The sequence below is a fragment of the Meles meles genome, chromosome 12, assembly GCF_922984935.1.
Source record: "Meles meles chromosome 12, mMelMel3.1 paternal haplotype, whole genome shotgun sequence".
Lineage (NCBI taxonomy): Eukaryota > Metazoa > Chordata > Mammalia > Carnivora > Mustelidae > Meles > Meles meles.
The window spans coordinates 6,530,276-6,548,599 of record NC_060077.1 but is presented as its reverse complement, the minus strand read 5'-3'; positions in this window follow the sequence as shown (position 1 = coordinate 6,548,599).

The following is an 18,324-nucleotide window of genomic DNA, read 5'->3' as shown; positions in this document are numbered from 1 at the left end:
GGAAGATCTAGTCCATGAAACTATTTTATAATAATAATAATAATGATAATAACAATAATTTGAATCTAAGCTCCCCAGAAACAGGGGAAGAAATAAAATCTTAAGATTTTAGGACAAAGGCAAAGATATAAGGCAAAGGCAAATGTATAAGGAGGATCATCAAGTTATTGACCAGAGAGAGGACACAAGAGAACAATGGGAGATAGATGGAAATGATGAAGTCCATAAAACTATGTCCTCTTCATTATTTGGTATCTTCTTCTTATAGGGTGGGAAATCTCATGTGAGTCTCTTCACCTCTGAGTCTTAGATTCCTTGTCTGTAAAGTAGGATCATTCATTCCAGTCTAACAGGGTCATTCATTATTTGTTCATTCATTCAACAAATGTTTTTTGAGCACCTACTAAGTGCGAGGCACTGTGCTAGGTCTCAGGGACACGGAGTGGACACACCAGGTACCTGCACTTACAAAGCTGACATCTGATGCTCTAGTGTGTCAGGGTAGTGGTACCCTGAAAGAATTAGGACAGGGTTAGGAACATGGTGGGGACAGAGAATGCTGGGTGGTTACTAAAGGTCTCTTTGATAAGGAATCATTTCATCAGAGACCTGACGTAGGTGAGGGAATCAGACATGTGGATACCTCGGGGAATAGGTTTCTAGCTAGAGGGAATAGCCAGTGCAAAGGCCCTGAGGCACAGACATACTCGTTGTGTTGGAGAAACAGCAGTGTGGCTTGAGCTGAGTCAGTGAGAAGGGAGGGTGATAGAAAAGAACTCCAGAGATAATGGGGCTTATGGATCATGATGAGGACCCTGGACCTTACTCTGAGTCTTTGGGGAAGTCACTGGAAGGCGTGACAGGGAGTGATGTCATTCGACTCCTATTTTAATAGAATCCCTCTATGTGGGAGAATAAACATAGGTGCTGTAAGAATATAATCAATGACCAGGGTCATGGGGAACACATATGATGCACAGCCACAGTCAGTGATGTTTTTTTAAACCTTATTTCCCTCATACAGAGGAGGAAGAGGGATTCTCTTTGTTGTAAGGGATGGGAAAAGAGGTGGCCCCTTACGTGTCCACATGGTCCCTTGTTTTTCTAATTATGTTCCTTCCAGAGGGCTCTGGCTATGCAGTGACTGTTTGCAAGGCCGACGGACATGCCATGCTTTGCTCCTGTGGCTATGGCTCCTGGCAGGCGCTGAGCAGTGCCTGGTACAAGGAAGTATGTAATAAACGTGAAATCAGTCCAAAAAGTCCAAATAGGTCCCTGTTGCTACATGTTACGCTGGCACGAAAAGATGGCACAAGGTGCGTTTGATCTGGAGGAGGCTGGAGAGAACAGTGGTTTGCCTCCCCCTCCCCAGGAAGAACCCTCTAGGTCATCTGTCTGCTTTGCATGTTTTGGTTTATATCCCTCCCACACCCTGTCCAATGTCCTGGACTGTTATGGAGCCAGCCGAGTTGACGGGAAAGGGTGTAGCCATTAGAGTGTGAACCTCAGAGCCGGACAGAGCTGGTCTGAATCTTCATTCTACCACCTCCCAGCTGTGTGACGTGGACAAATCCTCTCCCTGCCCTGGGCCTCAACTTTATCATCTGCAAAATGGGGATGGTGACCATGGTGCTCACTTGGATAGGTTGTTGCAGCATTAAATGAGACCATTCCACACCTCCCTGGGCCCCCTAGACTGGACCCAATGCCAATTATAAGGATGCAACAATGAAAGGGACAGGAATAATCCCCAGCCTCGACCAGGGGACACTGTCACAAAATCAGCATGCAATAAGTAGTAGCAATCAGTTATAATAACTAAATGACAGTGTTCATTCTCTCTCCTCTTCTCCAAAGAACGCAAAGCCCCATTACCCTAGCAGGGATAATCACATTCTTCTCTCAGTGTTTGTGGCCTGAGTTTTCCCAGGCTTGTGGAAGGCTTGCTGGCTGATCTCTGGGGTCCCTTGCAAGAGGCTTACCGTGCCTTCAGCCAGCCTGACACTCTTCCGCAGACCTGGCCCCATCCGGGAGGACCCAGCTCTTCCGTGCTCTCCCAGGACCTATGGCCTATGAGATGTCTCAGAGGGCATGGGTGTGTTCACTAAATGAGAGCCTTTGCCGGTGCGAGGGGGTCAATGAGACGAGTTCAGGGCAAGGAATCTCAAAAGTTTGCTTTTAGATCAAATAACAAAGCCAGAAAAGGGGCACTTGGCCGATGCTTGATATTCAAACTTGAGAAAAAAGGTCCCGAGATTTTTCTGGCAAAACCACTTGGGTTTTCCCTGGGAAAACAGACAGGAGGATTGATGGAGAACCACCGGGGGCTTGTCAAGCTTTGGCTACTGATGAATTACGGGAGACTCAGCTCAGGGGGAGGGAGACACGTGCCCAGCGTGAGCAGCCGGGCTTCCTTCTGTTTCAAGGACAGATAATGAAATGATAGGCCTTTCTCTCTCCACTGTCTTATGTGAGCTCTATGACACCCGATGAGGCAGGCAGGATGGGTATATTTTACCTAGAATAGAAATGAAACAAACAAACAAACAAAAACCTGAGGTCCAGAGAAGCTAAGTGACTTGCCAGAGCTCCCTAGCTAAGTACTGACAACTTCTTAGAGCCAGCTTAAGTGCTGGTGCCACGAGCCACAAAGACGCCACGTAACCACCTGACCCGGGAACAGGAAGGAAAATGCCACGGTGGCAGATGACAAAAATGACAGCAACCTTGTGGGACTCTTCCTGCTAACCGATTTATTTCCGCACCCCTTGAATCAGGGCCAGTCGTGTCCCCGGCTTTGACCAACAGGATGCAGCAGAAGTGACATTTCCCAGTGCCTAGCGGAGGCTTTCTAGAGTCCTCGGCAGCTGCTGTCCCGCACCGGCACAATTACAAGAGCAGACTCGCCGGCTGCGGGCAGAGAGCAGCTGGAGCAGACACCAGCCATCCTAGCTAAAGGCTTTCCAGATCAGCCAGCCCCTGGCTGCTCTGGTTCGCTGACCACAGGGCATCAGTGAGCCCACCGGAAACCAGAAGGGCCACTCACCCGACCCAGCCTGCACTGCCAACTTGCAGCATGATGAACTGAAATAAGGACTTAAAACGGTAAGCACTTACATCGTGGGAGGGATCGTTACACGGCAAAAGCTGATTGATACATCATGAGGAGAGACTACTTCGAAGGGCCGTCACTGACCCAACATCTGTCCAGCTTGGAGCATCCATAGGGAGAGGACCTCACCCCCTCACGAGGACAGAGCCTTGGTAATTGCTGTCTCATGGACAGATCTCTCGGGTATGCACTCAGCCTGCCTTCAAGCTGGGACCACAGATGCCTCGTACACAATAAATAGATGTAGTTGTATCCCGTTTCGAGGAAGCATTCTAAAATCTCTTCGTTAGCTGACTCATCAAGTACAGTGTTTAAGAGCATGGACCGGCCAGTCTCAACTGTGCTCATCAACACCACTACCTCTCCGAATCTCATCTTTTTTTTTTAACCTGCGAAGTGATAAAGCAATAATCTAATAACGTACACTGCTCGCTACAGGGCTAGCACAGAGTGAATGCCGACATGGGTTCCGTGTTAGACTTTCTGGGCCTCTTCTTACTGTGGGCTTTAAACAGCCCCACCTAGCATCCTGACTTCTCTTTTCTGTGTTTGCAGGAGGAGACCGTAGCATCCTCACACTATGACAAAATAAAAGAAGTAGAGAAACACATGGCCCAGGGGCTCTCAACTTCAGCAGCATGGACATTTGGGACCAGATCATTCTTTGTGAATGGGGGACAGCTGCCCTGTTCCTTATAGGATGTTTGCCAGCATCTCTAGTCTACCCACTGGACGTAAGAAGCATCCTCACCCAGCTGTGATGGCCAAAAACATCTCCAGGCATTGCGAGAAGTCTCCAGGGGGACGGTGAGGGGGGAATGACAAAATTGTCCCCAGCTGAAAACCACTGACATCGCCACCCTCGGATGCCCACAAACCAGGGCAGAAGTTCCTCCATCGCGGAGGACAGCAGAAGGTGGAGAGAGGTGGCTAAAAATAGCGCTGCCCAGTCAAGGATCATAAATCAGTGCGAAGGGAGCTCTCTCGCCCAGATGATGCCATCTGCTTCCAAGTCGGTGGTGGAGGTGCCTGAGTGAGGCAAAGGCAGTGCAGGGAGGAGGTGTGGAGAGCAAGGAAGGGATGGAACCAGGTTGGGAGGGAGGAGCTTTTGGGAGGCCGACGTGAAGAGAGATGCTGCCTTTGGTTGGGTTCCCCAGAAGCAGACCCTGGGATGAGGATTTGCCTGGCTGTGGTTGATTGGGACACATCTCCACAAAAAATGGTAGGGGAGAGAAGGAAGTAGGAGCAGGGAGGGAAGGTGACCAAGAGAGGCTATGGTATCAGTAAAGTCCCCAGAGGCTCGGTCATAGGGAAGTGCTTCAGTGTAGAAAAGATCCTAGAGTTGTTCCTGTTAGGGCGTGAGGGGACTGCACCCCTCGATCACTGGGTAGGGCCAGGCTGGGTGCATATCAATGAGGAAGTGGGCTGGAGGTGGGGTGAGGGGCAGAATGAACTGGAGAGCCCCTTCCCCGTCTACTGGGGCACCCGTGGTGGCCCCTCAGCTCTGGTGAGAGTGGGGAGGTTCCAGTGTGCCCCGACTAGCTCCTCTTTCCCAAGAAGCTGGAAAACCAGAGTTTTGCTCTTTTATTGTAAAATCTCCTGAATTTTAAATCTGGAGACCCACCCACCCCAAAAGCAAACCCAACAAGATAGAACACTTGCAGACTAAACAGAATGTGGCCACCTGAGAGCCGTTCCTGTGTGACAACTGGCTTATTGGGAGGAGGGCAGCAGGAGGGCTGTGGGAATGGTGAGACCGTCAGGCTGTGCCTTACTTTATGGGATCCTAAACTTTTTATTTTTTATTAATTTTTTTTATAAACGTATAATGTATTTTTATCCTCAGGGGTATAGGTCTGTGAATCGCCAGGTTTACACACTTCACAGCACTCACCATAGCACATACCCTCCCCAATGTCCATAACCCCACCACCCTCTCCCGACCCGCCCCCCCAGCAACCCTCAGTTTGTTTTGTGAGATTAAGAGTCACTTATGGTTTGTCTCCCTCCCAATCCCATCTTGTTTCATTTATTCTTCTCCTATCCACACCCCCCCCCCTTTTTTTAAGTCTCTTTCTCTTCTGGTTTTCTTCTGTTCACTCCCTATTCCTATCACCTCCTTTCACCGAAACTGTACACGCGATGAACTTTCCAGCTTGCCTCAAATACACCGTTGCCGTTTTGTGCCCCTGTGCCTTTGCTGTGCTGCGTGCGTGGGATGCCCTCCCACACCTCTTCCCCTCGGGCTCGGCTTCTCCTCATTCTATGAGAGGCAACGCATTGCTCATTTCTCTAGACTTATGCAAGGCAGAACCAGGCCAGCTCCCAACACCTCTAACACAGGCACTGTGTTGCTCAAGAAATACATCATTCCTACCTTCCTAGAGTTAAGTATATGGAGGAGTGTAAGTCAAGGAAACAGCAGATTAAAACAATGGGAGTTACATTCTGTGTTCGCCAGAGATATATGCAAAAACCCACAACAGCAATATCTTTAATTAAAGAAAGTCTGGGGGCACCTGGGTGGCTCAGTGGGTTAAAGCCTCTGCCTTCGGCTCAGGTCATGATCTTGGGGTCCTGGGATCGAGCCCCACCTTGGGGGGGGGGGTCTCTGCTCAGCAGGGAGCCTGCTTCCCCCCTCTCTGCCTGCCTCTCTGCTTACTTGTGATTTCTCTCTCTGTCAAATAAATAAATAAATACAGTTTAAAAAAATAAAGAAAGTCTAGCTGACCTGACCTAGGGCGTTAAAGACTGAATTCCCGAGTACCGCGGGGGGACGCCGGTCTCTGTGTCTGCTAATGCACTTCTCCATCCTCAGCAGCCCTACTGTGGACTTTAGCCAGCCTCCCCTGGCCAGTTCCTTGCTATTCCTTCCTCTGGGAGCCCCCTTTGTATCCTTCCTCACATGGCTCACGCTTGTTCATCTTCCAGGGCCCGGGTAAGACCCCCTCCTCTTCCAGGAAGGCCCCCTGGCTTTCCCAGGTTGGTTGAGATCCTTTCTTCATGTTCCCGTGGTGCACCACTTCAGCTCACAGATGAGGGATGGAAGCAGGAAAACGTTCACCTTTAGACGGAAAGACTGACCTACATACAGCCTGCGGAGCTCGGATAAGGATCAAATACCCGCGGGGTAGCCACATTCTTTAAGGGCCTCCTGAATTGCTTGTATATCATACCGGAAGTTCATACCAAACTGCATGATAAGCACCAGGGAAGTCTTGGGAAAGTAGTTTCCAAGTAGGAATCTGAAGAAGACATTTATGATCTAGTGCTCCCTGCACAGCCCCTGCCCGGGAGCACCAAGCTTGTAACTACCAGCCTCACACGCAAAAGGGCAGTCCTTTCTGCCCACAGGGCCTGTCCCCTTGCTACTCAAATAAACTTACTAAGTTGCCCCCTACAATGTCTCGAGAACTCTTTCTTGGGTCCCACCACCCTGCAACACAACTAACTACCTCTCCCCGGTCCCCTCCTAGAAGTCCCTCAGGTCTCCCTCATGACTTGCCCTCAGGCTTTGCTTTGCCAGGGACAGGGGCCTCAAACCCAGATACCGGACCTTATCTCTGGGCCAAAGGCCTGTGGGCCCTCATGCAGCCTTGGAGATGCAGTGATAAGGTCCCAAGTGGAGCCGCTCAGCAGACAGCTTTTAACTTCTTCCCAGCCCCAGGCTATGCCCCCTGGGGTTTGCTATGAATTGATATTTAGAATAAGTCGTGCTGTTTTCCGGTGACCAGCGGCTGAGGCTGGGTGTTAAACGCAGTCCCATTAGTTCCTTACAAGTGTTTAAAATATCAGAAAGGGAATTGCCTGGGTGGCTCAGTGGGTTAAGCCTTTGCCTTGGGCTCAGGCCCTGATCCCAGGGTCCTGGGATCAAGCCCTGCATGGGGCTCTCTGCTCAGCAGGGAGTCTGCTTCCTCCCTGCTCTCTCTGCCTACTTGTGATCTCTGTCTGTCAAATAAATAAAATATTAAAAAAAAAAATACCAGAAAGGTTTCAACACCCTGTTTAGAAATGTCCTCCTTTTCCTGTACTTGGGAAACCTCGGGAAGTGAGGGTGGTCTGGATCTCTCTCGAATGCTGAGATGTCCTGCTTTTGGCTCCCACTGTGCTCCCTCTAGGAACACCTTACTGAATCCTCCCTGCCCAGACAACCCTACTCTGACCCCTCCCATACCCACGCTAGGCATTTTCCTTAGCCAAATTCAGACCCTGCCCAGGACTGTCAGGTGGGTGGTGGGTACAAAGTCTTGGCAGAAGGCCCCTCCCTACAGCAGCAGAAGGGCTATGCTGCTCCCTGCCCAGGCTCCTACCTGCTGGGACCCTTCAAGGCTCCTCCTCCTCCTTCTGCTTAGGAGCTGGGCGGGCGGATCCTGCAGGCACCTCTCTCCTTGCTTTCCTGGAGGCCTGGCCTCTTCTTGCTCCTGGAAACCTGGCACTGAGCAAGTCTGACCCCTGGTCCTAGGAAGCCCTCCCTCCCAGGGCTCCAGGTCGTGAGAACCAGCCCAGGTGTGTCCCCTGGGGCCCTGTCACCCGGGCCCAGCTGTCCCCATGATCCTGGAGCTGTACCTGAGGCTCAGAGCCGCAGCTGAGGGTAGGGGGAAAAGGAGGAGCTACGCTTCCCCACACCTGCGCAGCACACACCAGCCTGTCCGAATGGGGAGCTTGCTGAACACTCAGGGTACCCGTGTGGCTGTCTCCAGGAGGGTTCTAGAAATCTGTATTTTTAGCAGGTGCACCAGAAATTCTCAGTTGGGTGAATTGGGGCAAGAGCGAAGGCAGGTTCTGGGAAGGAGCCCCTGGGCTCCTGGGGGCTACTCCAGGCTGTTAGCAGGACAGATGGAGAAATGTCAGGAGAGGTAGGAGTGCTCGCAGATGGATGGTGAGTCGGACAGACAGACAGCAGACTCCTTGTCTTCCCCTGAGTCTCCGTCTGACATGAGTGTCTGTTTACTTGTAATTGCTGTGCCCCCCACCAGACTGTCAGCCACAGGAGGATCGGTACTGTGTCTGCCGTGTTCAAAGCAATGTCTCAGGCCTAGCCCAGTCCCTGGCACATAGCATATGCTCAACTAATATCGGTGGAATAAATGAATGAATGAATGAAAGGGAGGCATGAGAGGAGGGACTGGCAGGCAGACAGGCAGGTAGGATGGGTGGGGAGGTGGACGGTTGGCTGTATGGATGGATGAATGGATAGATGGATGGATGGGCAGACGGGCAGAGGGATGGAAAGGTGAGTGGACAGGTGGGTGGACAATCACGAGGGTTAGTGCTCTAGGCGAGCTCTCGTCCAGTCCCCTGCCCTATCGCTCCGTCCCAAGAAACCCTCTGAACCTCGAAGCTGCTCCCACTCTCTTTGCCAACCTGGCCCAGGCCCCTCCCACCTCCTCAGCAACTTGGCTTCTCCTCATGTCTACTCCAGACAAAGGAAATCTACTCAGAGAGAGAAGGTGTCTCCTGGGTCATGCCAGAGAGTTCCATGGGCCAGGCCACAGCTGTCCTGAACAGATCTTGAAGCATCAGACCCGGGCTCTGGTTTAGCAGCGGAGGCCCCGAAGACAAGTTCCCTGCCTTCCAACCTCAAGATGGAAGGTGGGGTGGTGGCAACATACTTTTTAAAAAGCACAAATAATAAAAGAGCCACCCTATGTATTCCTACCACCCTCCATTAACCTTGATTAACATGTTGACGGTCTAGCTTCTTTTTTTTTCTAGACATATGCTTTTTTAAAAAAATGAATTTTTATTTTCAGGGTGGTTTTAGATTCACAGCAAAATTGAACAGAAAGTACACTGAGTTCCTACATCCTCCTGCTCCCCACACCCTGCCTCCCCCATAGTCAACATCGCACCAGAGCAGGACACCTGTTACACTCCATGAACCCACACTGACACGTCCTTACCGTTCTTATCAGAGCCCGTAGCTTACACCTGGCCTCCCTCTTGGTGCTGCACCTTCTTGGGTTTGGGTAAATGTACAATGATGTGTATCCTCCGTCACTATCACACAGAACACGTTCCCTGCTCTAAAAATCCCTCCCTCCCCACTAACCCCTGGTAACCACTGATCTTTTTCTCTTCCCCCTAATTTTGCTTTTCCCAAAGTCCTAGAGTTGGAATCACACGCTATGTGGGCTTTCGGATTGGCTTCTTTTACTTAGTAATAGACATGTAAGTTTCCTCCATGTCTTTCATGGTTCCCTCCTCTTCAGTGCTGAATAATATTCCACGCTGTGGATGGACCACAATTCATTTCTCCATTTACCCATCGAAGGGTACTTTGGTCGCTTCCAAATCTTGGTAATTATGAGTAAGGCTGCTATAAACATCTGTGTGCAGGTTTTTGTGCAGAAAAAGATTTCAACTCCTGGGCGCCCGGGTGGCTTGCTCGGTTAAGTATCTGCCTTTGGCTCAGGTCATGATCTCAGGGTCCTGGGTCCTGCATCGGGCTCCCTGTTTGGCAAGGAGCCTGCTTCTCCCTCTGCCCCTCCCCCTACTTGTGTGTGCTTTTCTCTCTCTCTCTCAAAAATAAATAAATAACAATTTAAAAAAAGAGAGAGAGAGAGCTTTCAACTCCTTTGAGTAAATACTAGTGAATGTGATTGCAAGATTGTATGGTAGGAGTATGTTTAGGCATACATTTTTAAAAATATGAATACTTTGTCCCTCTAAAAATATGACTGACATTATTGAGCTCCTAGTGTATGCCAGGAGGTGTTTCTATGCATTTTATACAAATTACCTCACGTCATCCTCATAGCCACTCTCGGACATACATTAGCTCCACAGTACAGATGAGGAAAGCATGACCAGAAGAAATTAAGTAACTAACCCAGGGTCACACACCCATGGGGCCAACTGGAGCCTCAGAAGTCTGACTTTGGAGCCCATGTTTTTAGTGACTATGCTGGAAAAAATTAGAAAAGGTACAAGTAAAGCCGAAGTTCCCTTTGGCCCCTAGCCTCGGCCCTGCTCTATCCCAGCCTTCCCTAGCAATGACGGGTACCAAGGGCAGGACTTGAGAGGGTGGCTCATTCTGAAAGAAGGCAATAATGAGCTGTCTGAAGAAAACTTTACAGTAATAATAAAACTGACTGAAGTCGGTCTTTTTATTATCACTGAGTACTGTCTATGGTAACTAAAGTCAGTGATCAAATAAATATTCCACCCTGAGAAAGTATTTTGTTTGTCTAAACTATAAACCACTGCTGCATTACTGTTAAGATTTTTTTTTAAGATTTTATTTATTTATTTGACAGAGAGAGATCACAAGTAGGCAGAGAGGCAGACAGAGAGAGAGGGGAAGGGAAGCAGGCTCCCCACTGAGCCACCCAGGTGCCCCATCATTACTGTTAAGTTTTAAGAATAAGTTTCAAATGAGCCCATTTTTATTACTCATCCTTTAATGAACGCGGTGTTCTACCTGTAAGCAAATTCAGAGAACCACCCCTCGCCCCTGCCCAGGTTATGCGCTGGCTCCTCACACAGGTGGACTCAGCTACATGCAATCATTTCAGAAGTTCCTAATGGTTTGGAACTGTCCAAAGTCCCTTTTGGCTTGGTTTGTGTTTCCAACCTCTGCAATAATACTAATACATATTCCTACATTTAAGCAGCAGATTCAAAATAAACAGTGATTACAGACACAAAGAAATAGCACTTGAGTGACTTCTGTCATTCTTTGTCACTATCTGGAGTGGCGTTTAAAATATACCTGTTTAAAATTTCAGAGTGTGTGGGATTGGGAGAGGGGGAGGGGGTTATGGACATTGGGGAGGGTATGTGCTATGGTGAGTGCTGTGAAGTGTGAAAAACTGGCGATTCACAGACCTGTACCCCTGGGGATAAAAATACATTATATGTTTATAAAAAAAAAAAAAAAATTGGAAGGGGAGGTGAACCATAAGAGACTATGGACTCTGAAAAACAACCTGAGGGTTTTGAAGGGTCAGGGGTGGGAGGTTGGGGGAACAGGTGGTGGGTAATAGGGAGGGCACGTATTGCATGGAGCACTGGGTGTTGTGCAAAAACAATGAATACTGTTACGCTGAAAAAATAAATAAATTAAAACTAAAAAAAAAAAATTTCAGAGTGAAGTGGAATGCAAATCGCTAGGTGTCATATTTTTTTGGTTTTTGTGAAGCGCCAATATTTAGTTCATTCATGATCTATTTTAGTGAAATTGACTCTATCTTTAACATTGAGATTTATTCTTTTAAAATGACTGGTTTAAAATCAAAGACCAAGCCATGGAAAGACTAATTATTAGTATAGAATTATTACTGCAAATGATCTTGTCATAAAGAGGAGAAAAGTGTTACGAATCAATCTGTTGTAGATATCAGGGTCACCTGGGTGGCTCAATGGGTTAAGCCTCTGCCTTTGGCTCAGGTCATGATCTCAGGGTCCTGGGATCAAGCCCCGCATCGGGCTCTCTGCTCAGCACAGAGTCCACTTCCCCCTTTCTCTCTGCCTACTTGTGATCTCATTCTTTTTTTTTTTTTTTTTAAGACTCTATCTATTTATTTGACAGAGAGAGAGATCACAAGTAGGCAGAGAGGCAGGCAGAGAGAGAGGAGGAAGCAGGCTCCCTGCGGAGCAGAGAGCCCGATGTGGGGCTCGATCCCAGGACCCTGAGATCATGACCCGAGCCGAAGGCAGCGGCTTAATCCACTGAGCCACCCAGGCGCCCCTTGTGATCTCATTCTTTGTGTCAAATAAATTTTTAAAATCTTAAAAAAAAAAAAAAAAAGACCCTTAAACTTCTTAAAAAAAAAAAAAAGTCAGTCTGTTGTAGATATCAAATATCCTCTCAGGTTAACTTCTTCCCAGAGACTCTCTATGCTGTGAAGATTCTGTGTATCTCTTCCAACTTGCTTTATGTGGATACATACAAACGTATGTATCGGTAAAATATATCAAATGTTATTTTGTATATGTAGAGTGTTTAAATGGGCATAAATATTGACTCCTTTTACGCCATGCCCCCAGACTTTCTTTTCTCCGTCTATGGGCTATGTTCGAGATCTCGTCATGTGAATGCTTACAGATCTCCCTCTTTTTAAATCACTATCCATGAAAGAAACCACATTTTACTTATTCACTCCCCTCCTGATCGGCATTTAGGCTGTTTCCAGCTCTTTACTATCATAAGCAACACGTCCCTCTGTGGCCGTTGCTCTAGACATGGCAAGGTCAGGGGCAGGTGGGGTTCTCGGGTTAATAGGTCCCGTCAGGTGCCCTGCTGGGGACTGTTCCAACCTTCACATGGTCCCTGGTTATTTGCACCCTTGCCCTTTTCTCCGGAAGGCCCTGGGCCAGGCGAGGCTCAGGATGCCTTTCTCGTCTCAGGCGGCGCCTCCTGCCTGGATCCCGTGACCCTGTGGTGTCACAAACCCGGCACCATGTGAGCCTTGTGATCTGGGCTATTTAGGCAGACTCACTTACACACACGCGCACACACATACCCCATCCCTTGGTCTCTCGGTGGCAGTGAGAGATTTCCAGGCTTGATCATGTTACTCTGCTCTGTGTCCCAGGCTGGCAGCTGGCACTGGGGATCCCAGGGGCTGTTCTCATTGCCTGTCTACACCACAGCTTCTTTTTCTTCCTGCAAACCCTCCCCTGGCCATTGTCCGTGACCGTGAGGCATACTAGGCCTGATTCACTCTTCTCTTCCCTTTATACACATCTGCTTTCCCAACTAGCCTGGGACATCCTTGAGAGTAGGGTCAGGGTCTTGTTCACCGGGTCCCCAGAATGCGGCATGAAATAGGCACTGAATCATCGAAGAGTTAACAATTGATAAATGAAATAATCCCCATGACTCTGTGTTGGGTCCTCACTCTTTTGGGCACCATTCTTTATGCACATTTTCTCATCGGATCCTCACGTAAGAGTAGATGCTGTTATGTTTCCTGTGAGGTAGGTAATTATCCTTATTTTATGGTTGAGAAAACCAAGGCTCAGAGAGCTTAAGTGTGTTGCCTAAGGCCACACAGCAACTTCCTCTGTGACCGGGATCTGCCCCAGCATGTGCCTGACTTCTGTTGGGGATATTCTCTGGCCCCTGCCATCTGACTAGGTCAAGTCTGGAAGTTCAGAGTTGCGACAGGCACCATTTTTATCCTCAATTCCTCAGCCACATGAGAAGGCCTTAGGCTCCCACCATCTCGCCCCAAGATTGCTGTGAACCCCTGCTAACTGGCGTCTTGCCCACTCTTCACTCCCATCCAGCCAGGGGGGTCGTCCTAAGGTACTAATCTAAATTTATCTCCCTCCTTCCCTAGCTCCAGTCCACTCCTTGATTCCCCACTGACCAAACTCCTTAAGATGTCTGACAGCCCCTCCTTGACCCAGACCTGCCTTTGTCCTAGGCTCACCTCCCCTTTACCACCCACCTGCAGGCTCCACATTCCAGCCACACGTGGCTGCTTGTAGTTCTGCAGTTGCTTGCGCCTCCCTCTTCCTCACCCCAGGGACTTTGCACATGCTCCTCTCTCCACCTGGAGCACTTCCCCCTCTCTCTCCCTCCCTCTACTGACTCGGCCTTCGGGTCTGTCCCCTGAGAGCTGGGGTCTGGCCCTTGTTATCAAGCTGCAGCCCTGACCTGGGGACTCTCCACTCTGGGGACTTATCTTAGCCATAGGGACATATAGTAGCAGGAGCAGAGGAGGGGGAGGAAAGCCATGATTGGCGGCCCCAGCTGGGAGGGGCCTGGAAGCCTCCCCTTCAGGAACAGCCACAGAAGGGAGAAAAGAGTCAGTGCAGTATTTGCCAGATGCTGGGAGAAAGGTGTCTACCCGAGGGACAGGGAGAGGACCAGGCAGGAAACAGTGCCCAGGGCAGGATCTGCCTCATTTGATCTTCAGAACAGCCTAGGAGGTAAGTAGTCTTGGGCCCATTTCATAGACGAAGCAGCTCATGAAATAGAAAAAGAGGGAAGTGGGGCACCCTTCTGGCCACCAGCCCCTCTCTGGTTCTGCTCCCGAGCCGGACACATCGTCACGCAGACAGGAGGCCCCGGCCCCAGCTTTGCCGCAGAACTGCCAGTGTTCACGGGCAAGTTGGTGGCACATGGTGTCTGTGTGATGGTGATAGTCGGGGTCTGGGCCCAGGGCGAGGAGGGGCCTGGCCAGCAGCACTGGGGGCAGGGAGCCCCGAGCCCCAGACTGTCTTTATGGGGCAGCCTCCCTGCCAGTGGCTTCAACCCCAAGCTTCCTGTGGCAGTTCTGGGTTCAGTGGCCGTGTGAGGAGACCAAGACCGGATAGGTGGCCGCTGGGGCCCCCACTGTGGATGGTGGGGGTCACACCATGCTTCTCAGGCCCCCTGGAGAAGGGCCTGTTCTTTGCAGGGAGTGGGGAGTTGTCCCTCTAGACACCCTGGGAGCCACTCTGCCTGATGCCGGCCTGGAGCTGGAAGTGTGGCCTCAGACAGCCACGGGCCTCGTCTTACCCCTGGACTGGCTCTGGGAAACCACCCCGCCCCCCACCGCCACCAGCTGCAGAGGCAGGTATCAGAGAAGCGGGGCCCGCTGTGGGCGGACGATGGTACAGGTGCATTCTTCACATGGGTGATGTGCGCTTGTGTGCCCGGCAGTGGCATTGACCAGTGGGGACCAAAGGTGAGACCACACTCCAGCTGCAGGTGGACGTTCAGGGACACCACCCCCCGGGCCCCGTGCGGGGACCCTCAGGGAATGCCCTTGCCCCCCTGCCCTTCAGGGGCCTGGCTGCCCCACCCCCACGCACGCTGGTCCTCTCACCCAGGGGACCCTCGGCTTCCAGCCTACTGGGGGTGGGGGCAGCCGACGAATCTGGCGGTGAGCCGCTCCCCCACCAGGGGGCAATGGGGGCCAGCGGCTGCGCAGCCCCCTAGTGCAGCGGTCCGTCTAGCATGTAGTAAACTTACGCAGTATATCTGTGCTGGTTTCCTGCAGCTGCAAAACAATTTGTCACAAGCTTGGTGGCTTCAAGTAACAGCCACTTACTGACCCTCAGCCCTGAGGCCACCAGAAGTCCATCAAGGTATCTGAAGCTTCTAGAGGGGCATTCATTCCCTGCCTCTCTCATTTCTTCTTCCTTCCTTCAGGAACAGGGGTATTTTATTCTTTTTTCTTTTAAAAAAACTTTTTTTTTCTTTTTTTTTTACAGAGAGAGAGAGAGAGAGAGAGAGAGATTACAAGTAGGCAGAGCAGCAGCCAGAGAGGGGAGGAAGCAGGCTCCCTGCCAAGCAGAGAGCCCGATACGGGGCTCGATCCCAGGACCCTGAGATCATGACCTGAGCTGAAGGCAGAGGCTTAACCCACTGAGCCACCCAGGCGCCCCTTAAAAAAACTTTTTATTGGGAGATAATTACAGAGTCACAGGGAGTTGCGACACTTGTATGGGGAAAGGGGGTGTCCTGGCTACCCGCACCCTTCCAGGGTTTGCTGGCAAATCTTGGTGCTCCCTGGCTTCCTATAAGGCACCCAGTCACTGATTTGGGGCCACCCTACATCCAGGATGATCTCATCAATGAAATCCTGAATTTAATCACATCTGCAAAGGTCCTTTTTCCAATTAAGTTCCCATTCATTGGTATGGGGGGCTAGGACTTGGACAGATCTTTTGGGGGACACTGTTCAACCCTCAGCAAGGAGTAAAGATAAGAATGAGAATTAAGGGGCGCCTGGGTGGCTCAGTGGGTTAAAGCCTCTGCCTTGGGCTCGGGTCATGATCTCAGGGTCCTGGGATCGAGCCCCGCATCGGGCTCCCTGTTCAGCAGGAAGCCTGCTTCCCTTCCTCTCTCTCTGCCTGCCTCTCTGCCTACTTGTTATTGCTGCCTGTCAAATAAATAAATAAAATCTTAAAAAAAAAAAAGAAGAAGAAGAAGAAGAAGAATGAAAATTAAAAGCGTCCGAGTGGGTACTGAACCTCACTGATTGACTACTGTGGGGGTTTGTGGCTGGAGGTGCCCAAACCAAACCCCTCCTTCCACTCCCCCAACTTCTAATTCATATATTGAAGTCCTAACTCCAGTTAATATGAGGTCCTCCCGGGGTAGGGGGGCCCCTTCAGTATGACTGGTGTCCTTCTGTAGAGAGCACACGTGAAGAGCCAGACACGCACGGAGGAAGACGATACAAAGTAAAGTTAGGGAGAACGTCACTTCTAAGTCAAGGAACACCCGAGGCCACCAGAGCCAGGAGAGAGGCAGGGAGCACATTCTCTCCCACGGCCCGTAGAAGGACCCCACCCCCGCCAGCACTTTGATCTTGGACTTCCAACTTCCAGAAATTTCTATCATCTAAGCTGTGCCATCTGCAGGAGCTTATTAAGGCAGCCCGAGCAAACGAACACATCTCTTATTCAAGACGGCTCCTGCCCCGCAGCCCAACCGCAAAGTAGATGCTGCCCCCCACATTTCAGTAGAGGGGCTGTGGCGCTCAGAGATGTCAGTAATGGGCTTGGTAACCCCCAGCACTTCCGGCCTGAGCAAGGAATGGACTGGGTACATTTCCAGGCTGCCTCTTTCCTCCTTTGTGCTGTGATGCATCTCCCACGTTCCGTGGGTGGAGGCGACCGAGGGAGACAGAGCGTCCACTGGCAAGGGCTCTAATTGGCATGAGCTGGTCTTTTGGGCACACCCCTGTGGATGGCGGCCAAGCCCGTCCAGGGACTGAAGCTGTCCATTTCGGTGGGTCTTTCGGCCTTGTGTGTGGGAGGACACGGCCATCAGGCTGTCAGCCTGGTGCTTTTCTGCCTATCAAAGTCACGGCAGAGAAAAACCCACTACTGCTTCTCTTCCAAGAGACAAAGCCATTGGGCAACCGATTTCCGATGACTACACGGCCTAGTGCTTTCTCCTATTATTAGACAGTCACAGAATTCGAGGAATGAGACTGGCCCTCTTATTAAAGGATGCCCGTGTGCTGTCATTAAAATGCCCTCCGCTGTTCCCGGCCACTGTCAGGAGAGCAGCCCATGTATCTCTCGGCTGGCAACCTTGGGGGGCTTTGGGAGCAGTGGGCTTAGGAGCTTCAGGTCAGCGCACAGCCCACATGGTGTGTCCCAAGGCAGGGAGCAGAGCACACCCTACTGAAGGTCATTATGGCCACCCTGGGGGTCTTACTAGAGGGGTGGGGGCTTTCACTGTACCATGCGGCTTCTGATCTAGCCCCGTGAGCCCTGCTCCGACAAGGATGCTGCTTGCTACACTGGTCTTCGGGGTGTGAGCCGCGACTGGCCACCTTAGTCTTCTCACATCAGAAACACGACTATTAGAGATTTTATTTTTGTCAGAGAGAGAGCACAAGCAGGGGGAGCAGCAGGCAGAGGGAGAAGCAGGGAGCCCAGTGTGGGACTCGCTCCCAGGACCTTGGGATCATGACCTGAGCCAAAGGCAGATGCTTAACCAAAGCATGGTTAATGACTTTGAAAATTTAAACGCATTCGGGTTCGAATCCTGGCTCTGCCCCTTCTTGAATGATCCTGGGCAAGTAACTTCACCTCTCTGAGCCTCTGTGTCTTCATCCATAAAATGGGGATCACAGCTGAGATGACTTTGTTCAGAAAACACTCACCCATGCAAGAGTCTTTGTGTCACGCTCAAAGCGCGGGAAATGTCCAAACAATGGCAGTGGTGGTTGTTTTTTTTTATCAAGTCACAGATGCTTTACAACATTTTCTTGCTTATCCATAGAGAGACTTACAAATCGGATCATCTATGGCCCCTTGGGTTTCCAAAACCCCAAATCGCCACAATGTTAATGTGAGGAACTCTATGACTTACACCTTGGCCTTAAGACCAGGAGGTCTGACCTTGCACCCGCATTGGTGTGCAACCTCCTAAGATGACACACCCAATTCAAGGTGTATATGCATTTTGGGTTGTTGTTTTTTTTTTTAGGAGAAAGTTTCCAGCTATTTTCAGACTCTCAGAGGGGTTCTATGTCTTCAAAGGGAAGATCTCTGAGAATGACCTGAGCGGGTTGCTTGTGCCTGGAGCCAGGAGAAGGGACCCACCATTTTGTGAGCGCTACTATGTGTCAGACATCGTCCCTGTACTAACAATTGGGCAAAATAGACGCCATCATTCCCATTTTCCAGATGAGGAGACAGAGGCTCTCAGAGCTCAAACTGGAAGACCGACACCGGGCTTAGTCACTTCCCTGTCCCATGGCTGGCACAGGCTTGGGATCCCAGCTTGGGTCTTTCTGACCCCAAGCTGG